At 41.1% G+C, this 25,446-nt stretch overlaps 1 protein-coding gene across 1 annotated transcript in view; it reads right to left on the reverse strand.

The window, feature by feature from the left end:
- Positions 1-25,446, reverse strand: part of LOC147727675 (uncharacterized) — a 382,784-nt gene that overhangs the window by 170,401 nt on the left and 186,937 nt on the right. The gene's annotated exons all lie outside the window — the stretch shown is intronic.

Genomic DNA, 25,446 nt, shown 5'->3' on the forward strand with positions numbered 1-25,446 from the left:
TAAACAACGTTTGCCTTATGACTCTACAAATTCTTATCTAGTGTTTTTAAAACCAAAGTTTTAGTAAAGGGAATTGGCCTTTGAAGACGGGAATAGATAATAAAAGTTAGTTAGTTAGTTAATCTAATATTTTAAATTATTTATCTCATGTAGATACTTTAAGTGGATCTCAAAGTAAAAAATACTGATATATCTGACACAAATTGGCCGTGAGGAAAGTGTAAGGTATGATGTTCTTAGATCTTTTTTCATAGGAAGTCGATGAAATGGAAGTTATAGAGCACAGCAGACTTTTTTACCACCAAAAGGACCTTCACTATCTTCTATTTGGCCTCACGGAAAAGTAAGTGAATCAAAGATTATTGTACATATATGAGATGTATGTTTGAATGGTTTTTTTAAAACACAATCTTTTAGATTGTGTTTTTTTTCCTGCTGTTATATGATGAAGACTTTGAACTCACTAATTTAAGTGAAATTCAATATATTCTGAGAACAGCAAAAATAAATAATGTAACATATTGTAGAAGTTATTGTGTAGTTTGCATTATGTAATTTATATTGTGTTCACATTGTCTCACACTCATTTTCTTTTTCACCCTTATTTACCTCTCTTTACTAATTTACACTATTTTTTCATCGCTGTTTCTTTACTGCATTTCATTCACAACTTCTCAATCTAATAGGAACTGTCTGCATTTCCTCTGTTCCTTCCACCACTTTTTATCTTTTTCATATTCTCTCAGTATCACTGCTTTAGTTTCCTTACCCTCTCTTTCTTTTTCTCCATTTTTTTTCTTTCGCACTCATTTTACTGTAGTTCACTTAGTTCTTCCTTTTGTCTTTCTGTGTACTTACTCTCTCACTCCTGTTTTATCCATCGTTCTATAATAACTTCATTCCTTTCATCCCTTCACTCTGTGACTTTACTTCACTCACTCTCAATCATCTTCTATTCCTCTTTTTTATTTATAGTTTCTCAATCAGACTTCTCTCCTTTTCACTCATTTTTCTTTTACTTTCTTATCTTTACTGTTTTTGTTTTGATAATTTACATTCTTTTAGTATCTTACTTACCTTTAGGAATTTGTTCTCTTTCTATTTCTTTTTCCTTTTTTTTTCTTTTTCTACATTACTTTCTTTCTGTTTTTGTATCCTTCACTATTGCTTCATTTCTTAGTAAACTTTTGTAGATTTTTAAACCTCTTGAATTGTTTCTTCTATTTTATTATATATTTTTAAGTAATTATAACGTGTTTTTTCTTTTATCTTTCACAGATACAAGTTTGCATTGATTATATGGTAAGTGTGTTTACAAAATGTTTTTTGTTATCACCTTTGGTTTTATTTTCACTATTTTTCTCTCGCCCTACCTCACCCCTGTTTCCTTACTTTGCTTCCCTCACTTATTGTTTTCTTCCATGTTTACTTCTTACCACATTCAACTTCTTTCAGTACCTCTGCCTATGCACACTCCTTCACTTACCTTTTTAACTGGTTCACTTAGTCCCTTTGTGACACTCCTTCTTTTACTCTCTCTCTTCTTTCTCTCTATTATTCCCCATGTCTTACCCTTATTCACTTACATATACCCTCTTTCACCCCTCTTTACTTATATTTACTGCTATTTACTTTCCCTCCGTCACTACTATTCCTTTCCTCTGATTCCGTCACTACCTATCATTCCCATACTTAACTGTCCTTCCTTTTACTTTCATCATCCATTTACATTCTCCCAGAACCTCTGCTTTAGTCTTCTTCCTATTTCTTCTCTTCTTTTGCTCCCTTATTCATTTTTCTTTTCTCACTTACTTCCTTTTACACTTTTTCTCTGTCTTACTATCTATTACACAGTCCCTCTGTGTTCCTCCCTTTAGCTCTCTTTCTCTTAACACCACTCTCTCTGTCCCCATTCCTTATGGTCACTCCTTCATTATTTTTTTTTATTTTTTTTGTTGGTGCGCTGACGGTGCGCGCACCGGGGCGTTCATCGGTACGCGCACCGGGAGCGCTCCAGAGTCAAATATAAAAAAAAGGAAAATACTATTTTAAAATAAAAATATTATCTTAATATACATTATAGTGTTCATTTTTAGAAAAACATACCTTTCTCAGCTAAAGACAATTGTGAAAAAATAAGCTTAGAAATTCACTAAAAAGTACATAGGTATGAAGCCCTACAAAAAGTAAAAAATTAGCATTAAAAAAACCTATGAAATTCACTGAAAAAACCATAGGTTTCACACCAGTTATAGTTAGGAATTAGCATTTAAAAAACCTATGAAATTCACTGAAAAAACCATAGGTTTCACACCAGTTATAGTTAGGAATTAGCAATTAAAAAACCTATTAAATTCACTGAAAAAACCATAGGTTTCACACCAGTTATAGTTAGCTGGAAATTTTACTCGCATAAAACCAATGAAATTCCCACGTTATAGTTAGTCGGACTCACTATAACTTGCGCGTGCAATGCACTGCTGATGACATCACATATTACATCACTCATGACATGGTCAGTGACATCACTCATGACATCACTGATAACACCATCCTTGTGACACAGTGACAGACCTCCTCTCAGTATAATGTAACCCTTGAAACACATATTCAAAAATAGAAACTAACATTTTCAAAAAAGTGGATATACCCATACCAGTTACAACAACCAATTCAGTAATTTCACCATCTATATACAAATTCACACATTCACCAACAGTTTTATATATTCACTCATACATATACTCACTCATCATATGTAGTGATACCCCTATTCATCCTGTTACACACCGACAGTCATCAAAAAGTTACTCACACATATACTCACACATGCAAATAAACTAATAAACATCCATTTATTTGCATATACAGATTTACACACACTACCACCTTACTTCTAAGGAAACTTACACATATGTACTCTCTTAAACAATCACTTATAGAAACACAGACTTATTTAAACAGGAAGTCTTACAATCTCTTACTCTCACATATACTGACTTATATAAATCAATACTCACATATACTAGATTAAAATGTATCTTGTTACTGATAAACACACTAGTGAGATAGGTATTCAAACACTAACAGACACATATACACACTCATCCACCCATACAGTCCTGCACATATGCAGTTTTCAAAAAATATACAAACAGTTTCCAGCTAACTATAACTGGTGTGAAACCTATGCTTTTTTCAGTGAATTTAATAGGTTTTTTAATTGCTAATTCCTAACTATAACTGGTGTGAAACCTATGGTTTTTTCAGTGAAAAAAAAAAATATATATATATATATATATATATATATATATATATATATATATATATATATATATATATATATTCACTGAAAGAAACATAGGTTTCACACCAGTTATAGTTAGCTGGAAATTTTACTGACATAAAACCATTGAAATTCCACGTTATAGTTAGTTGGACTCACTATAACTTGCGCGTGTAATGCACTGCTGATGACGTCACATATTACGATTTAGAAAAGGGGGTGGTGATGAACAGAGTGTCTGAGTTAAACAGACCACTCTTACCCAGTCCAAAGATCATGGCTTGATCCATCACCGTTATTTATCTCACTGCCCCATCCCAGCTCAGAACCTGGCTATATGCAAATCAGTCTGTCCATGGCCCAGTGCATCATGGGAACAGGGCAGACTAAACTACCAAGCCAATTCTTTACCAGAAAGGAGACAAGCTACCGGGGACCGGTTTCTGGCATTTCAGCCTTCTTCGGCCCGGCTTGCTTGAATCCTGATGGAGCAGTGAGAAAGGGACTCATGTCTGAGTATACCCTGCCACACCTATAGTGGCCAAAAACGATTTAGAAAAGGGGGTGGTGATGAACAGAGTGTCTGAGTTAAACAGACCACTCTTACCCAGTCCAAAGATCAGGGCTTGATCCATCACCGTTATTTATCTCACTGCCCCATCCCAGCTCAGAACCTGGCTATATGCAAATCAGTCTGTCCCTGGCCCAGTGCATCATGGGAACAGGGCAGACTAAACTACCAAGCCAATTCTTCACCAGAAAGGAGACAAGCTACCGGGGACCGGTTTCTGGCATTTCAGCCTTCTTCGGCCCGGCTTGCTTGAATCCTGATGGAGCAGTGAGAAAGGGACTCATGTCTGAGTATACCCTGCCACACCTATAGTGGCCAAAAACGATTTAGAAAAGGGGGTGGTGATGAACAGAGTGTCTGAGTTAAACAGACCACTCTTACCCAGTCCAAAGATCAGGGCTTGATCCATCACCGTTATTTATCTCACTGCCCCATCTCAGCTCAGAACCTGGCTATATGCAAATCAGTCTGTCCCTGGCCCAGTGCATCATGGGAACAGGGCAGACTAAACTACCAAGCCAATTCTTCACCAGAAAGGAGACAAGCTACCGGGGACCGGTTTCTGGCATTTCAGCCTTCTTCGGCCCGGCTTGCTTGAATCGTCACATATTACATCACTCATGACATGGTCAGTGACATGACAGTCCCCACGTCATCCTCTGGAAAAGATATATTGATGACATTTTCTGTATTTGTAAGGGCACCCTCCACCAGGTACATGAATTTGAATCCATCCTGAACCAAAATTCCCTTAACCTGAGGTTTACCAGTGTCATCAGTAATGAACAGTTGGAATTCCTGGACATAAAAGTTGAGGTCATTGCGGGAACTTTAAAAAGTTCCTTATTTCGGAAATCTACCGCAGGAAATAGCCTTCTCCATGCGGGTAGTTGTCACCCCCCCCAGCCTAATATGCAGTATACCAGTAGGCGTGCTGATCAGAGCCAAAAGAAACTGTAGCTCGGCTGAAAGCTTTTCCAGAGAGAGCAAGATAATGGTGGAACGGTTCTCAGAGAGGGGCTACAGTCAAAAGGTGATCCAGCAGGCCTTAGCAAGGGTCAATACTATGGACAGAAATGGGCTGTTAGTCCCAAAACAACACACAACAGATGAAAGAATACGTTTCATCACTACATACAATAGCCAATCTTAGAAACTGCTTTAATGTTTAGGCAAGTATTGGGACACACTTAAACTTGACAAAGATGTAAGAGAAGTCATTCATGACATTCCCTCTTTGACCTTTAGGAAGGCTAAATCCTTAAAGGATGCATTGAGCACCACATTGTTAAAAGAGAATCACAGGACAAACACAATACAAGGATTCTATCCATGTCGCAGGTGCAAGGCTTGCATATACAGTAACAATTGCGAAACAATACAACTGTCTAAAGAACGTTGTGCACACAAGATCACTAAACATCTCAGTTGCACTACTGAATATGTTATCTACGCACTGGAATGTCCGTACAACAAATTCTATATAGGGTGCACTACTAAACAGGCTAAGCTGAGAATTTTGGAACATCAGAGAGCCATCAGGAATGTGAATCAACAATACCCCGTAACCAGGCATTTTGCCGAGAAACACAATAAGAATCCCAACTTGATGAAATTCTGTGTCCTGGACAGCGTAGAGAGCAATGAGAGGGGAGGTAACAGGTGGTTGGAGTTGAGAAAACTGGAAACGAAGTACATTATAATGTACAACACAATGCAGCCTGTAGGACACAATTTGGTTGAAGAGTTAGCAATTCACCTCCAGAATTGAAATGAGTTATACTTGGTGTATTGAGAAGCTGCTGCTTCTTAGGTAACTGAATTCTGGTATTTTAATAATGTTTTTAACGGTACACGGATCTGCAAAGAAATAACTGTTATATACAGCAATGTCCTCGTCTCGTTCCTTGCAGAAATTGGAACACTATTGTGATTTTGCCCACTCGGGCTGAATTTGAGAAGTCACTGTAATGGCGAAATTGAGCTATGCGGCATAAGCCCACTGGGGCGGTATTGTTAACCAAGGACTATTTATATGCTCATTGTTTGTGTGCCTTAACACAAATATAGCAACTGTTGCCGGGGAATAATTAGCCCGAGCAGGATGGCATTGTGAAACTTCACATGGCTACAATATGAACTTTTGTTGAACACTTAATATACCTTGATGTTGCTTGTTGCCTTGAAAATACGGCTGCCAAATGAAATGTGACTTCAATTGTATGTTTTCCTTTCCTGGACAATGATACGATATGAATGTTTACACAAAACTTTTATCTAAACAATATTGGTGACACTGCATTAACTTAATGTTTTCTTTATGTCTATGATCACGTGGTGTAATTCAAAACAAAGTATGTCACTTTAAATGAATGATGGTACTGGTAAGCTCCACCAGTGAGCAAGAGATCAGCTGATCTCGAAACGTGTTGGGTGTTTTTTTCTGCTGATTAAATCTGAAAGCACCGTACTACATTTGGGCTCCGACTCTGGTTTTTTCCCCGAAGGAAGGATTGCAAACCAGGAGTGTGTGCACATTGAGGGGCTGGCGAACCGCGTCGTGAGCCCGCCGTTCCAAGTGGCTGAAGCACCACATCCTTGCGTGTGTATATATATATATATATATATATATATATATATATATATATATATATATATATATATATATATACAATTGGAATACAAATTTATTCTTGAGCTGGACTCCAATATACCAAATGGACTAATTACTAGTGAGTATTTACATACTTTCTTATGATAGGAACATTGGGGTAAAACAAAAAAATTGTGGCAGAAACTAAACCAAACTATACAATAGTTAATTCAAATAATGTATTCGTTTTAACTGTGGCACAAGAACTGAGAAGTAGGTCTACAGCTTAAGGTTTTTTGCTGGCATTTGGCAACGGTCAGTTTATTTATTTTATTTATGCATAAGCACTTTAACCCTTTGGTTAAAGTGCCCACAGGAGCCGCCCGTTCTGCGCATACGTAACATTTTGGCACATTGCGGGGGAATTCCGCCCGCATTCAAAGGGTTAAATCTAGTAAGGGTATTAGAAATACCATAGAGGTACTTTCCCAGAAAATAACATTCCAGAAGAATTAACCTATATTTGTGTCTAATTTGGTATATGCCATCTTTTAAGAGTATTAGCACGCTAAAAAAATTTCAATATAAAGTGGAGAGACAAATATATTTATACAATAATGTTAATGTTTGACAAGCTATGCTGCTGTTAAGCTTCCGCATTAGAGCCCTTTACTACACTTTTTGTACTTTGTTGGAACATTGCACTTTTTTAGATACTGTTTTTTAGGCATCAGAAAAAAATACGTTTACATTGTTTGCATGCATCAAATACAATTGAACATTATTCCAGGAATAGTTCCTGCTAACTATACGTATATGATATTTATCATTAATGACATTTTATTTGAATCATGGATTACAAATAATATATCCATATGTGAGCCTATTTCCGAAGATGATTAACCTGAACCAAACCTGGTTTAATATAACAGATGGTCACAGGCAGCACCATGTACACACAGTATAATGAGGAAATTTTCCCTTTGTGAAATTGTATATTGGTGCGTTTGTATAGTTGTGTACAGATCTATGGATGGCTACAGGGCATCAAGGGATGTTCAGTAGGTACCATTCGGGCAATATGAATAGGCTTCACGTAAGTTTCATAGGGGGTAAATATTGAAAGAAAGTGCAATTTATGTAAATGAATATATTTTTACCAACTGATAAATGTTTTGAAGTAGATAGAGTCATTTATTTCTGATTTGTAAATTAATTTAATCAGTAATAACGCAAATAATCAGACATGAATTAACAGACAACTATTGTTAGATGAGTCAGTGAAATTGACAACTCAACTAAGTCAGGTGCCTATGTCTATCACTAGGAAGCACACGTGGTGTAAGTTGTTAAAAGGTTGGGAGCATTTGCAGCGCGTTTATGTGATCAAGACCGTGAGTAGGCGGTCGAGGCATTAACTTTTGAATGTTTAAAGGATTAAGTCAATAAAACCAAACATCGCACCGTTAAGGAGTCCGTGCCTGCTTCGTCAGCGAAGTGTGTTCTACAAAAGGATTGAAGTTGATTGTGTTGTAAAAGTCAACAGATTGTAATGCCTTCAGGCTTAAGTCACGCAGGGTAAAGACTCTCATTACAACGTCTGATATTCCATCAAATAGGTTTCTCCTAGTAGAGTCTGCTTTCCTTTAGGGACTGCATTTTTAAATATTAAAAATAAGTGAATTAAATCACCGCAGAGCTTCCAATGCAAACCTAGCACCCCAACAGAAGGAGTAGAGCAATCAAGTACCTTCCAACCAGGACCTGAGAACGAACCAGTAGCTCACACAAATATCCTATATCAGGGCTATAGAGAGCACACCCAAAAAAACAGCCAAATCAGGAGGGCGGGGCCAAAAGAAGACCCAGAGGTACCATATCCAGCTGAAGTACTTGCTCACGAACTCATCCCACACTACAGCTCCAGGGGTAAGCATGACATTCTTAACCGGAGCGCCATTTTAAAACTTATCAATTCTATTGAAACATTGAAATATCTGAAGACCATCCATATCGAAAGCATCGAATTCAAAATAATCCCGAACTCAAACGGAAGAGAGATGACAGTGGTAACTTGGAATGATCATCTGAAGGCCAAAGAATTCTGGCAACAGAGGGAAGTGTTTGCAAAATGGGGAATCGAGATCAGACCGGTCAAAATTGAAAGATACCCGGGCCCGTTATCCACGTTGGCAGACGCAAGCCCAGAGTTTTATAGTGGAATACTCTGGGGCGCGGTAGGCCGTTCGGACAGCAGCAAGGGAGGATGGTCCAACTTACGGATCATCCGACAAGGAGGGACGGGAGTCGTCAGCCAGGTGCGGAAAGTCCTAGCTCCAATGGCAACCCCAGTGGATATCAAGAGGGAGGAAGCATGAAAGCTGAAGGTATGCTCTTGGAACATAAATGGACTGGCAGGCAAAACAAATGACTCTGAACTAATAGCATTCCTCAAACAATTCGACATCATATTACTCCAAGAGACTTGGTCAATTGCATCGGACCACATAACTGGCTTTAAAGAAATACAACAACACGCCATCAAAAGAGGTTTAACCGGCAGGGCAGCGGGAGGCCTATCGATTTATCTAAACACCAGCATCCCATGGTCTGTTGAGCCAATTGAGTCAGGTCAATCATGGATTCAATGCATCAAAATCACGCTCCCGACTGACACCAGTTCAGGACAACACGTTACCATAGAGTGTCGCTCATTGGTTATATGTAATATCTATATTCATCCGGCAACAAAGAACAAATTACAAAAAATTCTGTCCTTAAAAGCATTTCTCAAATCCCTGCAAGCCACTTACCAACAGGCTGGCTTGGTGGTTTCTGGCGACTTAAACATGTTTCTACTAGAAAAAGATCCCGTTCATGTCATCCAACGTACAAAGCGGCACGGGAAAAGAATACCACCAACAATAACAAACCATCGGAAAAAAGACAAACACGGCCAGATGTGCACCCAAATGTTGGCCGATATCGGACTGATCACTTTGAATGGCCGCTTCTTGCAGGATCAGCCGGCATCCTCGACTAGAATTGTCAAAAAGGCCCAATCAATTCTGGATTATACCATGGTGGACTTTGAAGTATTCCAAATAGTAGACACCTACAGAATAATCCACAAATTGGAGAGCGATCACAGTCTACAAGCAATAGAGCTCAGATTGCAACACTCCAAGGCCCCAGCAACAAAAGACCTGATGACAACTCCGACCCTTTATAATCTTAAGCGATTAGCATGGAACGGAAAGAACGCTGGTGAAATCATGGTTCATGTGAAACTAATGTCGGCAGAAGACGAGGCAACAAACCCAGTTGCATATCAAGAAAACTGGGAAAAAATGACTGCACTCCTAACCGACAAATTTGGTCAACAAAAACAAATTAACAAAAGAAAACCCTGTCAGTCACAACAAGCTCACTTGGGTGCAATAGGGAAAAAAAAAAGGTTATTCAATCAGGAACTTAGAAAACTCAAAGGAAAAGACCCCAAGAATGGTGACCACATCAGGCAGCAAATACATAATCTAAGGCAAATATACAAAAAAGAAGTATGGACTCTAAAGAAAAAATATCAAACAGAAATCTGGCAACAACTAATAGAAGCCAGCAAATCCAACAACAACAGGAAATTCTGGGCAGAAATCAACAAAGTAGCCAACGGAGCAGCCCTAGTTTTTAATGCAAACATATTACAGAAAGACTGGATACACCATCTAGAGCAGTCTCAAATGACCGACGCAAAAGTAAGGAATGAACACCCTCTCATCATCCAATTGACAGAAAAGCACGAGGAAGACCAAACCTTTGAAGGAACCTGGATAACGAAATGCCAAGTCCAAATGGTCCTGAACAAACTGAGGCCAAAAGGTGCCCCAGGCCTGAATGGCTTGCCTAATGGGCTCTTCAAACAAGATCACTCGTTCTGGGCAGAATATCTCTCCCCATTGTACAATCATGCATTCCAATCAGGAAGCATTCCCTCCTCATGGAGAGGGAGTATTTTGCACCCAATTTTCAAAGCAGGAGCGCGCACAGATCCAGCGAATTACAGACTGATCGCGCTCATTGACATAGAGGCCAAGGTATACGCATCAAATCTCCTGATTGCGCTGGAAGATTGGATCAGCAGTAACAACATCCTTCCAATCACCCAAACAGGGTTCAGGCCTGGAACCAATACCTTATGCAATCTGACAGCACTCAACCTTCTTGTCGAGAGAGCAAAAGCCAACTCAACAAAACTGTACACCTGTTTTGTTGACCTAAAAGCGGCGTTCGATACAGTGCCAAGGGAGACACTATGGGAAAAGATGGCCAACTGGGGTACCCCCCAGAAGTTGTTACGGGCCATTATAAATCTATATTCATCCACCTGGGTCAAGATAAAACTCGGTAATGGGGACAGGACAACATCAAAAATCCCCACCCGAATTGGGCTCAAGCAGGGATGCGTTTTTGCCCCCACCCTTTTCAACATCTTCACTGCGGACCTTGACAAGAGCATCTCAGAGATTCAAAGCGATCCACCAAAACTAGCCCAACACAAAATAAGGTGTATGCAGTATGCTGACGATATTGTCCTGTGCAGCCAGACCCCGCTGGGTCTCCAACGCGCTATAACAAAGTTGCACAAATATACCAGCACGCATGGGCTGCAATTCAACTATAAAAAAACAAAAGTGGTTTGCTTCGCGTCTCACCAAGGGCAGCAAACATTCAGATGGCACATCGCGGGAAATAACATAGAGCAATGTCTCACCTATAAGTATCTGGGAGTACTTGTTGATTCAAGATGGTCACTAAAAGAACACACCTTGTACAGAAAATCTCAGGCAATCAAATTGCGGTTTGCCCTAAACATACTAAAAACAAAACTAATATGTCCATATAACAAATACTTGCTGAAAGTGATCGCTGCCAAATTTTTACCCTCCCTCACGTATGGCTCCGACCTATACAGAGGCAAAGATGCGAATTTCCTGAATCTCCAACAGTCAGCGCTGATCAAATACCTCTACCAAATTCCGAAGTTTGCATCACAGGCGCAGGTACGCCTTGAATTCGGATTACTTAACCAGATTCACGCAAGACAAGCCGCCTTAATAAAAACGTGCTGGAAATTAAGAGCAGCACAAGCGGACACACTGATGGGTCACTGTTGGACTGAAATCAATAATCAAACCAAAGGAAAAAAGGCATGGATAAAAACACTGGAAGAAGCGTTGGAAAATCTTGACATGCAACAGACGTGGAACAATGAACATACCTTCGCAGCCTTTAAAAAAGCGGCCAATAGTGCGGCGAAACATAAATCCAGGATTGCTGACAAAGCAACATTGGCCAAGAAAAAACACGGATGGATGGTACTGGCCACGTACGACAGAAGCATTCCACAACCGTACCTAGTCAATTACATAACACCATCAACGCAACAAATGCTATTACGTCTGCGGCTGGGAACCTATTCCACAAAAGACCAGATCCCGGCATGGCGGGAATCTTGGCCAACATCATTGTGCAGACTTTGCGGTCTGACAGAAGAATCCCTGATCCACGTCTTGTGCATTTGTCCCGCTCTGAGCAACCTGAGACGGTATTATCTACTTCAAATATTCCGCCTCTTCCATATTAGAACTTGTCGGTCGGCAGTCATGTTAGTACTGAACAGTGAACACCTGCAGATAGCTTGAAGGGCCACCCGTTTTTTTCAGAAAGTGAGCCTCCTATTGATGAAAAACGAAAATGAGGCAACCAATGGGACAAAATACAAAGTCTCACTGAAACAAAAGACTTTGAAGGCAAAACAATGAAAGATAGACTTTTTTTTACTCTGAAATGGTCACATGTCAGTAGATGTATTCTTATTGATTTTATTGGAATAAGTGCTCTTAAATTCTCTCTTTTTGTAAAGGTTTTTATTAACCATATACAATAAAAATTTTACTTACTTACTTACCTATATTTTTTGCAAAATCAAACAATTTTTAATTGTGGATTCGAGACCCTGTCATGTCTTGTCGCTTAGTCGCTGGGCAGCCTGCTTCTACATAACAGTTCTTAAGTTAATAATAGCGTCTTCAGAACTATTGCAGTACTCAAAGGTGTCAAAGGATCCTACTAGGCATCTAGTTGTATCTGACTCTCTTGGTAGTAAGATTGAGCAGTCAATCTAGGAGGCTGTTGCAAATTTGAACGACAACTCTGGGATGACACAATAATGACATTCCATAAAGGTCAACGTCCAACCAGAGCTATAATTCAGAAATATATACAGAATCTAAGGATATAAGTCTTTATTTACGTCATAGAATAATAGTAAATGAGAATCTTTGACGTAAACAAAAGGTGTTAGCAAATTTCAGAGATTTTTCTGGTGTGTCTAAAGCAATGCGATTGCAAAGAGAGATTTCTACAACATTGTCATTGGAAATGTTAACTCACATATTGGTAGATTAGCAGACAAAACCAGTACTGCAAACTTTGATGTTTGCAAACAAGCAGACCCCAATAACAAATGTGCTCCCAAAGGCATTGCTGCACTCACTTTCTTTGTGGTTGCTCTTAGGCTCCATGAAGGAAATCTTGAATCCTGCAACCCTAGTTTGCCCACCACTGAGACACAAAGCTCAGTTTCCCAAATGCAAGACTGCAAAAGACAGCTGTACAAGTGGAAGGTCTAAGAGCACAGCAGTCAATGAGTATGGGAGCAGCTTCACAACAATGTCTGCAGGGGCTCGCACACAGGCCTCAAGCCTGATTGGGGTGGTCTTGCTAATTGATGAACCGAACAGCCAGGAAGCTGATTTTTAGATGGTAAACAGCTCTTAATCCTCAAGCAGGGAAGGCCTTCACAGCTGAGCCCGAGGAATGCTCCCATAAATTAGGGGTATGTCCTTCTCTCTGCTCAGGGCTGTCCATCTCGACTGGGGCCGACTGATCCTGGTTTTGAAAGAAAGGTGCACAGCCCTCCAACTCGTTAACGTTTCATCTATGGAAGTGCAGAAAACGTCTTTACACATCAAAGAGGAAATGAAATACTGCCTCAAGAGCGCAGGTACATGCCCAAATCTGGGAGTGGTAAAGAAAAAATGTTGTTAGTCAAGGAGACAGCAAGGTTTCAGGCTTAGGAGGCTGACATAACAAATCACAGCGCATCTTTGGCCTCAAAGGATATGGATGTGTACTGAATGAAAAAATCAAGGAAGGTCCCTAGTTCAGGCTCCTATTCCTGGGCTTATCTTTGTCCCTTGTCAAATGTCCACAAAAAGTTGGTAGTGCACCCAGTCCTGCTCTGGACTTCAGTTGTCCTACTGCTGGGCACTGCATTGGGATATGTAGTTTACGTACCAAACATAATACATGAACGTGCCTGGTTGTGGTAAGAACAAAGGGTTTCTAAAACAGGAAATACAAAAAACCCTCACTCCGGTTTCTTTGCTGAATCAGTCACTGACTGTCAGAGATTTTCAGCATGTCATTTCTGGCATCTATCACCTGTACGTATAGCAAATTAATTGTGTTCCTTTTTGAACAAAGAAAATGTACAGATTATCAATTGCTGTGGGACATAAAATGATCGAAGAGACAGTTAATTCACACAATACACGTGGTTGCATGAGAAAGAGGTAAGGCTTTAAAGTGGTCAAGGCAAAATATAATTCATGATGCACTGTTAACCATATCTTTAAACCTTTCCCATGTAGCCCAAGTGTAATAGTTTAATTATTTAACAATCACAAGCTACATTTACAATAATGTTGACTTTGTTTTATTTCTCAAATGTATTTGAGTATAGACCAATAGAAAATAAAACCTGATTTTTTACTCTACACAGTACCTACTTTTAAACTCACCGAGAGAGCTTTAGTTTCGAGAATTTCTTAGTCAAAACGAGGTTTGGGCTGTAAAATATGTGAAAGTTCATGAACCCATGCCGGTGAGTCTCTGGAAGACCTCACAGTCAGTTTCCCATGTCTTTCAACAAAACTCTATCGTCCTGTTTCAAACCCTTCTTTGTATAGGTTTTTGAAGTCAGTATCTATGGGCAGCTATGAATCAAACCTAGTTGAAAGCAAGAGAGTGCTATGCATTAAGGCATAACAGTCCAAGAGCTGCAAGGGAAGACAATCCAAGATGATGTGCAAAGTTGAAAGCATATGAAGAGAGGATGTTATGTTAACTTCTCAGTATATTCGATGGTCTCTCAAGAGGTGTCTTCAGATCTTTTATATCTGCATACTCAATGGTGCATTATGTATGGCGATTTTGTTCTAAATTCTAAGGGTGTAGAGAAGGACACGCTGATTGTTTGCTGTTTGTGTTGGGCTAGGACTCGGTAGCCCAGAAGTATCTCATTTGGTAGTGGTGGGGTAGGGGGGACTCAAGCGCTCAAAAGGAGCTTTTGGGTCCCGCAGCATGGGATACGCATGGGATGCACCCCGGGCTGTGCCCGGGTAAAGACCGGACAAAGATGGGTCCATCGGCTCCTGTCCTTACCCAAGCGTTACCGGGTCGAGCACCCCTTTTATCATCTGTCCAAGAATATCCTACAGCCATGGGAAAACCTGAGTCAACATCCTCAAGTCAAAATGCAAAATATTAAAAAGCTGCACTTGGTCTAAATTCACAATCATGTCAGCGGTGGGAGCCTTAAGTGAGGAAATCACTACGAATTGGGACTGCATGTCCCGGGGCTTACTGTGCTTGTCCTCAGGAAGGATTGTACCTTAAAACCCCACTTGTTAGGATAAACTGTAGCTGCCAATCTATAAGTGGCCCAACCACTGAGACTAACCAGTAACTGTTCTAGCCAAAGTGTTTACGCCTCTCATGATGTCAACTCTGACCATCTGGAAAATGTGTTAGAATCTCATCTCCCAGCTAGTAAGAAAAAAATAAGAGACTGTACCTCCTACACCATCATGTGACAAACCATCATTTGACTCTTGTATAACAACCAAGCCAAGACAAAAAAAGATCATCTGTGACCTTTCAGGTCAACGGTTGGATCATGCATACTATAAAGTAGAGCACTTGGAGGAGAAGTTATTTGATGAATGTCTTAAAAGAATAGGAGAAGAAAAAGAAGAATGTTTTGCAAGATTTAGCCTCTCAGATCGAGAAGTACTTTACCATGATGGGAAATATTGAGAGTCTGTACAGAAAGGTGGCAACCCCATGTGTGATTGACACCTCAAATGGAAGTAATGGAGATAATGAGGTGTCTTATTGCCTGTATAGACAGGACACAGTCATGTTGTAGGGGATGTGGCCTATGTATCTCTTCCAGTCTGAACAAATTCCTATGACCTGAGAAAACCTGTGGATGAGCATTTGACTTATCATAACATTCCTACTAACCGAGTTGATCTCATTGATAACTGAGTTGTCAAGATGTCAATCGTACAGCTATAGTACGCCAGTTATTGCCCTGGCAAAAGTAATTATTAACCTCCCGTCCGATGTATCACCTTCTATTGTGGTTTTGAGCAATGTTCCTCCCTTACAGGAGGGGTAACGGCAAAGTTATAGGAAGCCAAAAAATAAATGGTGCCTAGCTAGCCCAATACATTATCATGGTTAGGAGGGTGGGTTGAATTGAGCCTGATAAAAAGTGTTTTTATGGCGAATGTGTGTCAATTTCATTATGTCTGGTGTTGCTGCTCTAATTTTGGCTCTATCTGCTGTTAATAAGAAGTCTGTCTCAGTCATCAATGTGTTGTCTATGGGATTTGTTTATAACCTGCAAGTGGTTCTAGCTAATTCTTCTTTTTCATCTGTTACTCGATCATAAGACTGCCATGTGGGGGCCAAGTCCGAAGGTATAATCCCAGTGAGTGACAGGTTTGAGCGGCTGAACACCTTGCTACATTACTACTGACAGCCCATAAACCACAGGTATGCGCAGCCCCCCTGAGGTAAATATCTAGGGAGCAATGTTCCCTCTAATTTTTTTCCTCTCTGTGCGACAGTGTAAGGTCTCTGTGCGCTGCAACCAAGACTATGTGCGCCAGGAACCAGACCACGCGTTGGGGTGCTGCCCCAAATATCACTCCAAACTTTTGCTTATAAAAGTGAAAAGACAGTGCATCACACACACACATGCAGCACCACATGAATGGTCTTAAAGCAGGTTTTCAATTTAGATACACATGCCAAGACATGAATTGGTTACACAGGCAAGTACACTTCGGGTTCAGAAAAGCACAGGACTCCAATAGTGGTACCGTAATATGATTTTACTAAAGATCCTCAACTCGAGCACTGTTCATAGGGTGGGGAAATGTTAGGAGCCTATACAAGATTGCATATATACACAATTACAGAACATATTTATATGTGCAAGCTACGGAGTAATGTGTGGATATTCCGTCAGAGATAGTTTGTGAAATGTGTGACATCCAGGAAAACATGTAGTGTGGAAGAGGGCAATTCACACAAGTTAAGTGCCATCCGACATCCTACACTGGTATAAAATAAATGAAATATATATGAGAGAGGGTCTATGGAGAGATGATGGGCACTCTTGGAAAGTGGCAGTGGGTGAACTTGTGGAAAAGAGGACTATGAGAGGAGGGCACCAAAAAAAGAATCTTGTACTGGGTGCCACCCACGAAAGCTGGTCATGTGCAGCTGTGTCAACCTCTCAAAGTTAATTTTTGTGAAAAGATGGAATCTTCTTGCTGTAGACTGCCGCGTTCATCTTCATTTGGCAACTTCAACAATTGCCAAATACTGCGGGAAACAGTGCTTAATTTGAAAAACAATAAGTGCCGGGGTTCAAAGCTTAGCTCAGAAGATGTGCATTGTTTTCTGTCTGTGTTTCTGGATGAAAGTTTGTTGCGGAAAAATATGCAACGGTCCTCAGAAATTAGTGCTGCTGGGCGTGGGATCACTGGATTCACTTGAAGATGACTAGTACAAAGCAATTGGGCCAGGCTGTGGTTCAATTTATAGCAGGACCTCACCCGAAGCTGACAAGTTTTGGATAATTTGTGTCAAAACCGTACGGCTACGACGGTATTCTTGAATGTTTCATGTTCAAAAAAATATTACTTTCAATAAATATCACTCAGTTCCTTGAAATATTGTTTACTCGCCATTGAAGCACTTTAATATGATGAAAAATCCATGGTTTTCTATTTTCTAGTCTACCATTTTCCTCACATTTGTTACCCGAGTTACATCTTTTGTGGCTCGGCTCGTGATCTGGCTCTTAGAGCCAGGCCAGACCAAGGTTCAGCTCTCCCCAAGGCTGTCCGTGTCCCCTAAGAAATGTAGTCTCTTCTATGCCCTTTGATGCTGCAGCACCTGCCGCATCTCAGCCAGTAGCTACAAAGCGACATGTTCTAGGTCTGTACTAAAACCCTAAAATAACAAGGATTTGCAATGCAACTGGTCTCGCATTTGCAGGAGTTTGAGCTATTGGCATTGTAAATGGCAATGCCTTTTATTTAAATGTTTTGAAAACCTGCAAGCGGTGCATAAACACGCACTTTGTAGTTATAGTCCTGTCCTTGCTTACGAGAAGCAAGGCTGGCAGTAAAAGCAGAGCAGTTACTGCCAGCCTTGCTCCTGGTACACAAGGACTATAAGTAAAAAGTGTGTGTTTACGCACAGCTTGCAGGTTTTCAAAACACTTAAATAAAAGGCATTGTCATTTACAATGCCAATAGCCCAAACTCTCGCAAATGTGACACTATTGCATTGCAAATAGTTGTTTATTTTCCATTGTACATAGTGGGCAGGTCCGGCCCACTTAGAACAGAAGCTTCTATTCACTGTCACGAAGAACTCGAGGCACAAGAGCCACATGTGTGATATTTGTGGGCTGTGGACGACAAGCTAATGTGTGAGGAGGAAGCTCTCTATCTCAAAGTTACAGAAATCACTACAGACCACTGGAATAAGACTGTGCCCTTGGACGCGAGATGTGCATTTTATGTGGCAGGTTGAGTTTGTGACGCTTTCTATGGAATTTGATAAAGTCCATCATTAATAAATGAATGTCTCCAGTCAATGTCTTCATGCGGGGTAGGCCAACATTATATTTCCTTAAGCCGGCATCTACTAAAGAGACTGCACAGTATTACAAGGAGCTCCCACGCCTGTCAGTCAGATGTCTTTAGTTCATGATAGGGCTATAAGTCTTCATTTCCAAGCGTCCTCATAAAGGGAATTAGGTCTAAATGTGGGATTTTTCAGGCATGATTTACGCTGGCAGCATAAGTTAAAAATTATCAGGCCCATTTTTGTTGCATAAGATAGGTGCCCAAAAGCATCCCCCCTGGACGAAAGCCAATACAAAAAGTACCATACAGGCAAGGGCAACTTCATACCTCCAATAATACTTGATAATTTTGGAATCTCCTTTTCAGTCATCAGTCGGGCTGATTTCGTGATTTCTATCTCCTAATAAAGTGTGGCGTGTGGCCAGCTTGCAACAAGTGTCTGCCGCAAGGAGTGAAGTGCCAGGGGGTGCACAGAGGCAGCCTGTGCTTCTATGCTCTGTGCACAGCCGGCTGCTTCAATGAGGGCACACTGCAGGAAAGCCGCCAAAGACAAAGCCGTCTGTCTGGTCAGCAGACAGGCACTGGGCATGGATAGGCTTGTAAAAAAACGGTACAATCCCTGTCTTTTTGGGCAAGTCACTTATTCTCCCAGTGTCTAAAGCAAAATGAACGTGCGCTTGTACAATGTAAGTGGTGTTTCTTTAAAGTGCTGAGCGCTCCAATACATTCCAGTCAAGTCAAGGCTATGTAGAAAACTAAGCAAAAAGTAAACATCACATGAAAACATACTCTGGAGTAAATTAGGCTGGAGGAGGAGCGTAGAAGGGGAGGCTGATGATAACAAATAAGAGTGGACAGCTGCAGCAAGTCTCTTTTTGCAGTTTGTTATAGCGCTATCTCGACGCAAGGGTATCAGAGCGCTTTACATGAGCACCAGTTGCATTACAGACGGACACCTTCATCTTTAGGCACGGGGAGATTAAGTAATTTGCACAGAATCACAGGGTGTTTGAGCTTCCCACCGGACTCCAAGCTGGTTCCCTAGCTTCAGAGTCGGCAGCTCTGGCCCTTAAGGCACAACATTTGTACAAAAACAGAGCTATTACCTCCAATTCAATCAATATACCATTGCAGCATAGTGCTGTATCTATATTGCTCCAAGTACAATCATTTTGTTCAAGTTGAGAACTTTACCTCAAACTCTCAATACTACAACTATGTAGAAGGATGCAAAATTAGAACCCACCAATCCGTATCCCTGTATCAACATGTATACTGCAAACAATTATTCTGTACGGACCAGAGAGAGTACCGGAAAGTAGGCACTCTCATTAGAAAAGAACACCATCTAATATCAAGCCTTAATGCGGTAATTTAAATAAATAATTTTTTTTTATTCCAGATCGAAAACAAAGAAATAAAGCTAGATGATGAAAGCCTTCAATCCCAAACTTGTTTTCAGTTTATGGTTACACCCAATCATTATTTGCGGACCAGAGAGGAAACTGTTAAAGTATCAGTTTCATGCAATCTCCAATATCAAGCCTGGGTGTTGTCCGTTCTTTATCAAACTAACGCTGATTGCGGACCAATGAGAGCAAACTAATTCTGATTGGCTGGTTTCCCTCTAATCCCGGTTCACATATTTCAATAGAGAAGAGCTACGTGAGGGTTGATACTCAGGAGCTGCACCTTCTCACACAGAGGTTTGATGCCCGATCTTAGCTGCAAATCGCACGGATAAGCAAGCGCTGGTTTTGTGCTAACACCTTCTTTGCATTCTAGAACCTTTTGATGTGTCTTTTAAATATGAATTAATGGAAAGTCAATTGAAATGCAAAGTAGTTTTTGATAACATATTATAATAAAAGTTGTCAAGACCCTTTGTCAGGCATGCCTGGTCTTCTAGGTACAATCTGGCATCCGCTGCATAATCGGCAGATTTTCACAAAAAAATAGTTTCTAGTTACAGATCAAAAGATATTAAAACCACATCAACGTGTTTGCGCACAACGGAAGGTCCTTCATTTAACTGAATCACAAGATGTTTAACCGGCGCCGAGGCTTGAACCTGGTTCCCCAGCTACAAAGTCGGCCGCCCTAGCCGTTAAGCCACATCCTCTCCCTTCTCTCCTTCACCCTCAGCGGCAATGATGCGTGGGTGGGGCAGGCTCTCGGCATCGGCTCTCTAGATGCAGTATTTGGCGCTACATACAAACAAATCTTTTTCCTGTAAATCATAATGCCATCACCAAAATAAATGTGTTTGCATGGTAAAGGTACGCAACTATGGAGGTGACTCAGTGCTGGAGGTGTGTGGAATTTCCCAAAGTTCTCAGGGGACTCAGAAATTAAAGGTTCTTTCCATGAGTTGAACGCCTTTTTTGCCTCTAACACCATATGCGAGGCTTCTCCCCTTCGGCAACTGTTTTTTCTAGTGAAATCATGAACGGACTCGCTTTTTGCACATTTGCCCTTTCCTGGTGCAGATATATTCACCAATAACCCCGCATTCCCTGAGTTCAATTCCACCTGTGTTTCGACCTCAGCATTTTAACAACACTTTTTAGTCGTGCACTTGCTTGTGAAAAGTAGAGCTTCTCTGTGATTTCTTGTGAACGGGTCTGCGTTGGTTGTGATACTACTGACCGTTCCTGCACGTGGTAGTAGTGACAGCTCATCAGGATTGTGTGAAAACTCTCAGAAGGAGCCCAGCAACCCGCGGCTCTTGTGAAAAGTCTTTCTCCTTCAGTGTGAACCGGCCTCTCCCGACGCCCACTATCGGAGGCGCTTAGCTCCAGGCGCTGCAGTCTCTCTGACAATGGTGAGGCGCAGTCTAGCAGACGCCAGTAAAGGGCTGGATATTCTGGTGTTTGAAGCTCCGGCGTCCCTGCTGTCTGCAGCTTTGAAGTTACTCCTGTTCAGCTATATTCCAGTTTTTGACAGTTGTCATCTCTTTTGGTGTTCGCAATACTTTCGGTCTGTTGTGCCCAGCGACCTCCTGGAGTTGTCTCAACGTCGAATTCCTCTGCAGTGTCTCTGAATTGATTGCACTCCAGCTGTCTCGCTCCAGAGGGAGACTGTACAATTAAGAAAAGAAAAGCGTCTCCAACACAGCGTGTGCTAAAGCACACGTAGTGTTGGAGACACTGTTATTCCTTTCTTAACAGCGTAAGTTGCGGGGCTGATTGTGAACCCTTTGAAGTAGTATTCGTGTTAATTGATGCGCACAAGGGCGCCGAAATTAACATGAATTGAAGGATTAGATGTCCTTGTGTGCGCGCTAAATTCACTGCACTGCGCGCTTGCGGTGAAGTCCGTGCGCGCGCGCCCGCCCGGCTTATTGGGAACAGTGCTAGGGAGGGGATTTGATATTGATTGCCTTGAGATATTAAGTTGGAACATCGTAGGTCTCAATGATAAGACATTTGATTATGTCTGGTTTTATTTAATCAAACCATTTCACTTAATTTGCCTCAGGAGACTTGGGACATTTCAACCATCATCTAGATATACAAGTCTTTGTATACCCTGACTATTCCCCTTCATGTTGGTAGAGACGAAGTGGGTCTGATAACTTTGAGCTCACTATATCACTCGAGGCAAAGCTCATGGAACTGGACACAGGATCAGTCATTATTCATGTATTGCTAAATTGGTTTTGATCAATTTCTTTAACGCTAATGTGTTAAAGCAAACCTTGAAGTCTTACATTCTTCCTTGACCGTATAGCGGAGCCGTAATTTGCTCTGACTTATTATCTATTATTGGGTGATTTTAATATACAGTTATGTGAGGGACTTTTGTCAGGCCCTACAGTAAATATAATTCGCCCTGCTAATATTACACATGGAATACACATGCCAGGGGGGAATCTTAAATCTAATCTTAATCTATAAATTTAATTTAGCATTTTCTATAGAAAAATTAAGCATTTAAGGGTCTATTATAATATCCTCTACTTTTATTGGCCATGCCTGTGCAACAGTAATTGATTTCATATTTGTGTCTTCTCCACTTCTTAGATTTGTCTCCGATTTAAGGTTTCCAGACAATTTACTAAGTGATTATAGTCCTATCTGTCTTTGCTTGGGTTGGGACCAGTCATGCAAAAGAGAACAAAGCAAAGTAAGCAGTGAGTTGGCTCCTGTAGGACAGGGGCAAGAATAAAATGGTCTAAAATAATTCCTATAGATGTCCATTCAAAGTTGTTTAATTGCTGTGTCTCCGACCTTGCGATTTGTTTATCGGAAGAAGCACAGGTTAAAGATATATAGTTAGGAAAGTCTGTGTCCTTTTTACCAGCTCATTCTCTCAAGGCTCTGGTAGACAAATCATTATAGGAGTTTGAAAACTCCTGGTCTAAAGCTTATGGAAGCCTTCAGTAGGCCCTAAAGACCTTACCCAGAAACAAATTACTAACTGTGACCTGCCATTCAAAATATAAACACAAGTTGAAAATGTGTAAAAATCATTTGAGAGAGGTTTCATGGGATCAGTTAGTAGACACCAGCTGTCTAGCTAACAGTGGGGGAGATTATCGATTTTTCACTGTTCTCCTAATCAGATAGTGGTACTATTTGGTCACATATTACCTCTGATCGCTGGGTGAGACACTGTACAGAGATTTAAAGTCATAGTTTCTCTATCCAGTAGGATAGCTTTTACAGTATGGGTGGCTCCAGCTTCGTCATCTTATTATTGGAAATATAGACTGGTATTTTACGGCTGTCAAAAAACAAAGCCCACATCCTGATTTGTACCTTAAAGAGCTAGAAAACGGGTGCCACTTCTTACCCAAATTATAAATGCTGTGGTAAAGGAAGGGCCTTTACCTACTGACTGTGCGAATGCCTGTTTACAGTGAACAGCATGGTGTGAACTTTAGTTTTACCACAGTGTTTCACTTAACATAAATAATTCCATATTTGTAAAGTGCACAATCACCCGCAAGGGTCTTTAGGCGCAGGGAGCCTTCGGGAAGATTAAGCAAGCTATTGCCCAGAGTCACATGGTGCTGGGCTAATCTGCCGCCGGTGCCGGGGATCAAACTGTGATCCCCAGATTCCAGAGTCAGTCGCCCTACCCGCCGCGCCACACCTCTGCCACATGCACTTTCATAGCATCTTAACTTTTACAAATTTGTAGCAGTAAACAAATTATTATTATTATTTATTATTTATTTAAATTTGTAACGCGCAATAGCTACCCGCAGTGGGTTTCCCGGCGCCAGGGACAGACTCAAGAAGGAAAAAGGATAGGCATACTGAAGCTAGCTGATAACGACATCTCATTGATTGAAAAACAGAGTTTTGAGTCCTTTGTGGAAACGAAACAAAATTGTTTAAAACCGTGGGTAAGGCATTTCAAAATTTTGGACCAAGGTGGGAAAAGGACCGACCACCCATCTTTACAAGTTTAAATCTTGGAATAGTGAAGTCACAATTCGTTGAAGATCTCAAAGTGCGGCTTGGCCTATACGGTTGCACTAGGCTCTGTAGATATTTTGGGGCCGAGCCTTGTCTAATTTTAAGAAGATGACACATGGCTTTAAATAGGAGGCATAATTCATCTAGACTTGGTGCACTTTGATTTTGAGGGCAAGGCAACACCTTGTGAGTAGAAAGATGCACTTCACACAGACCAAACAGATTCTTTGGCAGGACCCGGAGGTGAGGATTATACTATTCTTTATTTATTTATTTAATGAATCAACTATGTATTTTTTATCACAGAAGAGAATTAATCTTGAACACAGCTGTTTTCCTACAACCCAGGGGCCAGCATCATCAATATGGTGTTGATGAAGCAAAACATGTTACCCAACTGTCCCCCTAACAGCCTGCAACAAGTTCATTAATGATGGTAGATCGTGAAGTGGGCATGAGCCAGTCGGATGGACCAGGTTCGCTCTTCACAACCACAGGTCAAATGTAGTAAAGCCATCCCTGGCATGATTCAGTTGGTGTAGGCACAGCAAGTAGTAAAGGTCCACTGTCATACAGTGGGTTTGTCTGTACCAGAGATTAGGCCGTCATTCTTGCGTGTGTTCATTAGGGCTGGGGCATGAGTATTTCCTGCGCTAGCTATTCTTATGTCAGTGTGGTAGTCATGTGGGTGAGCCCTAGGGGGAGCCAGGCGAGGAGTGTGGAGGTGATTCATCAGGTAGATCGAGTATATGGCAGGCTTCCTTAAGTGTCTTGGGTTGATAAAGTTGGCCCTCACATAGAAAGAACAATCTAAAGGGGTGACCCCAGCTGTAGGACACCTCTTTGTCATGCAGCAATTTGGCAATAGGCTTGATGTGTCGGCGTCTTAGGAGAGTAAGCAGGGAGATGTCTTGGAAAAGACCTATTTGGTTCCCTCGAAAGTGGACAGGCTGCTGGACTCTGGCTTTCCTCAGGATGTCTTTTTTGATTTGAAAATTGTGTACCCACACCAGGATGTCCGGAGGTCTGGTTTGAGGTACCACTAGGTGACCAACCCAATGCACTCTATCCAGTCTTAGGTCAGAGACTTCCTCACAACCTACAATCGAGTGGGATAGGGTCGGTATGTATCCTCAGATGTCAGAACCCTCGGAACCCGTGGGTATCCCCCTGAGGCTGATATCATTATTCTGGGATCCATTCTCAAGGTCTTCTGCCTGGGCCGTGAGTTCGAAGTGTTGTTCATGAATGCAAATTACCTCTTGTTGGAGCAGCTTCACCTCTTCGCCTCTTGCCTGTTCGCTGTCTTCCAGAAAGGAGACCTGGTCACCTAATAAAAACACGTCCTGCCACACTTCTCGCAAGTCTTGAGAAGTCTCTTTTGAGGTCTTCTATGTCATCTTTAAGAGAGTCAAGCAGGGAGTCTCCTCTGTTTTCAGCTGTGGGGGCCACTATGAAAGCAGGTTTGAGGCCTTGGAAGCAGCTGGCATAGAGCAGGTGAGCATATCCTGTACAGACTGGTCGCGCCTACCCTTAGCTGCAGC

Source organism: Lissotriton vulgaris, chromosome 3_1 (assembly GCF_964263255.1).
Source record: "Lissotriton vulgaris chromosome 3_1, aLisVul1.2, whole genome shotgun sequence".
NCBI lineage: Eukaryota > Metazoa > Chordata > Amphibia > Caudata > Salamandridae > Lissotriton > Lissotriton vulgaris.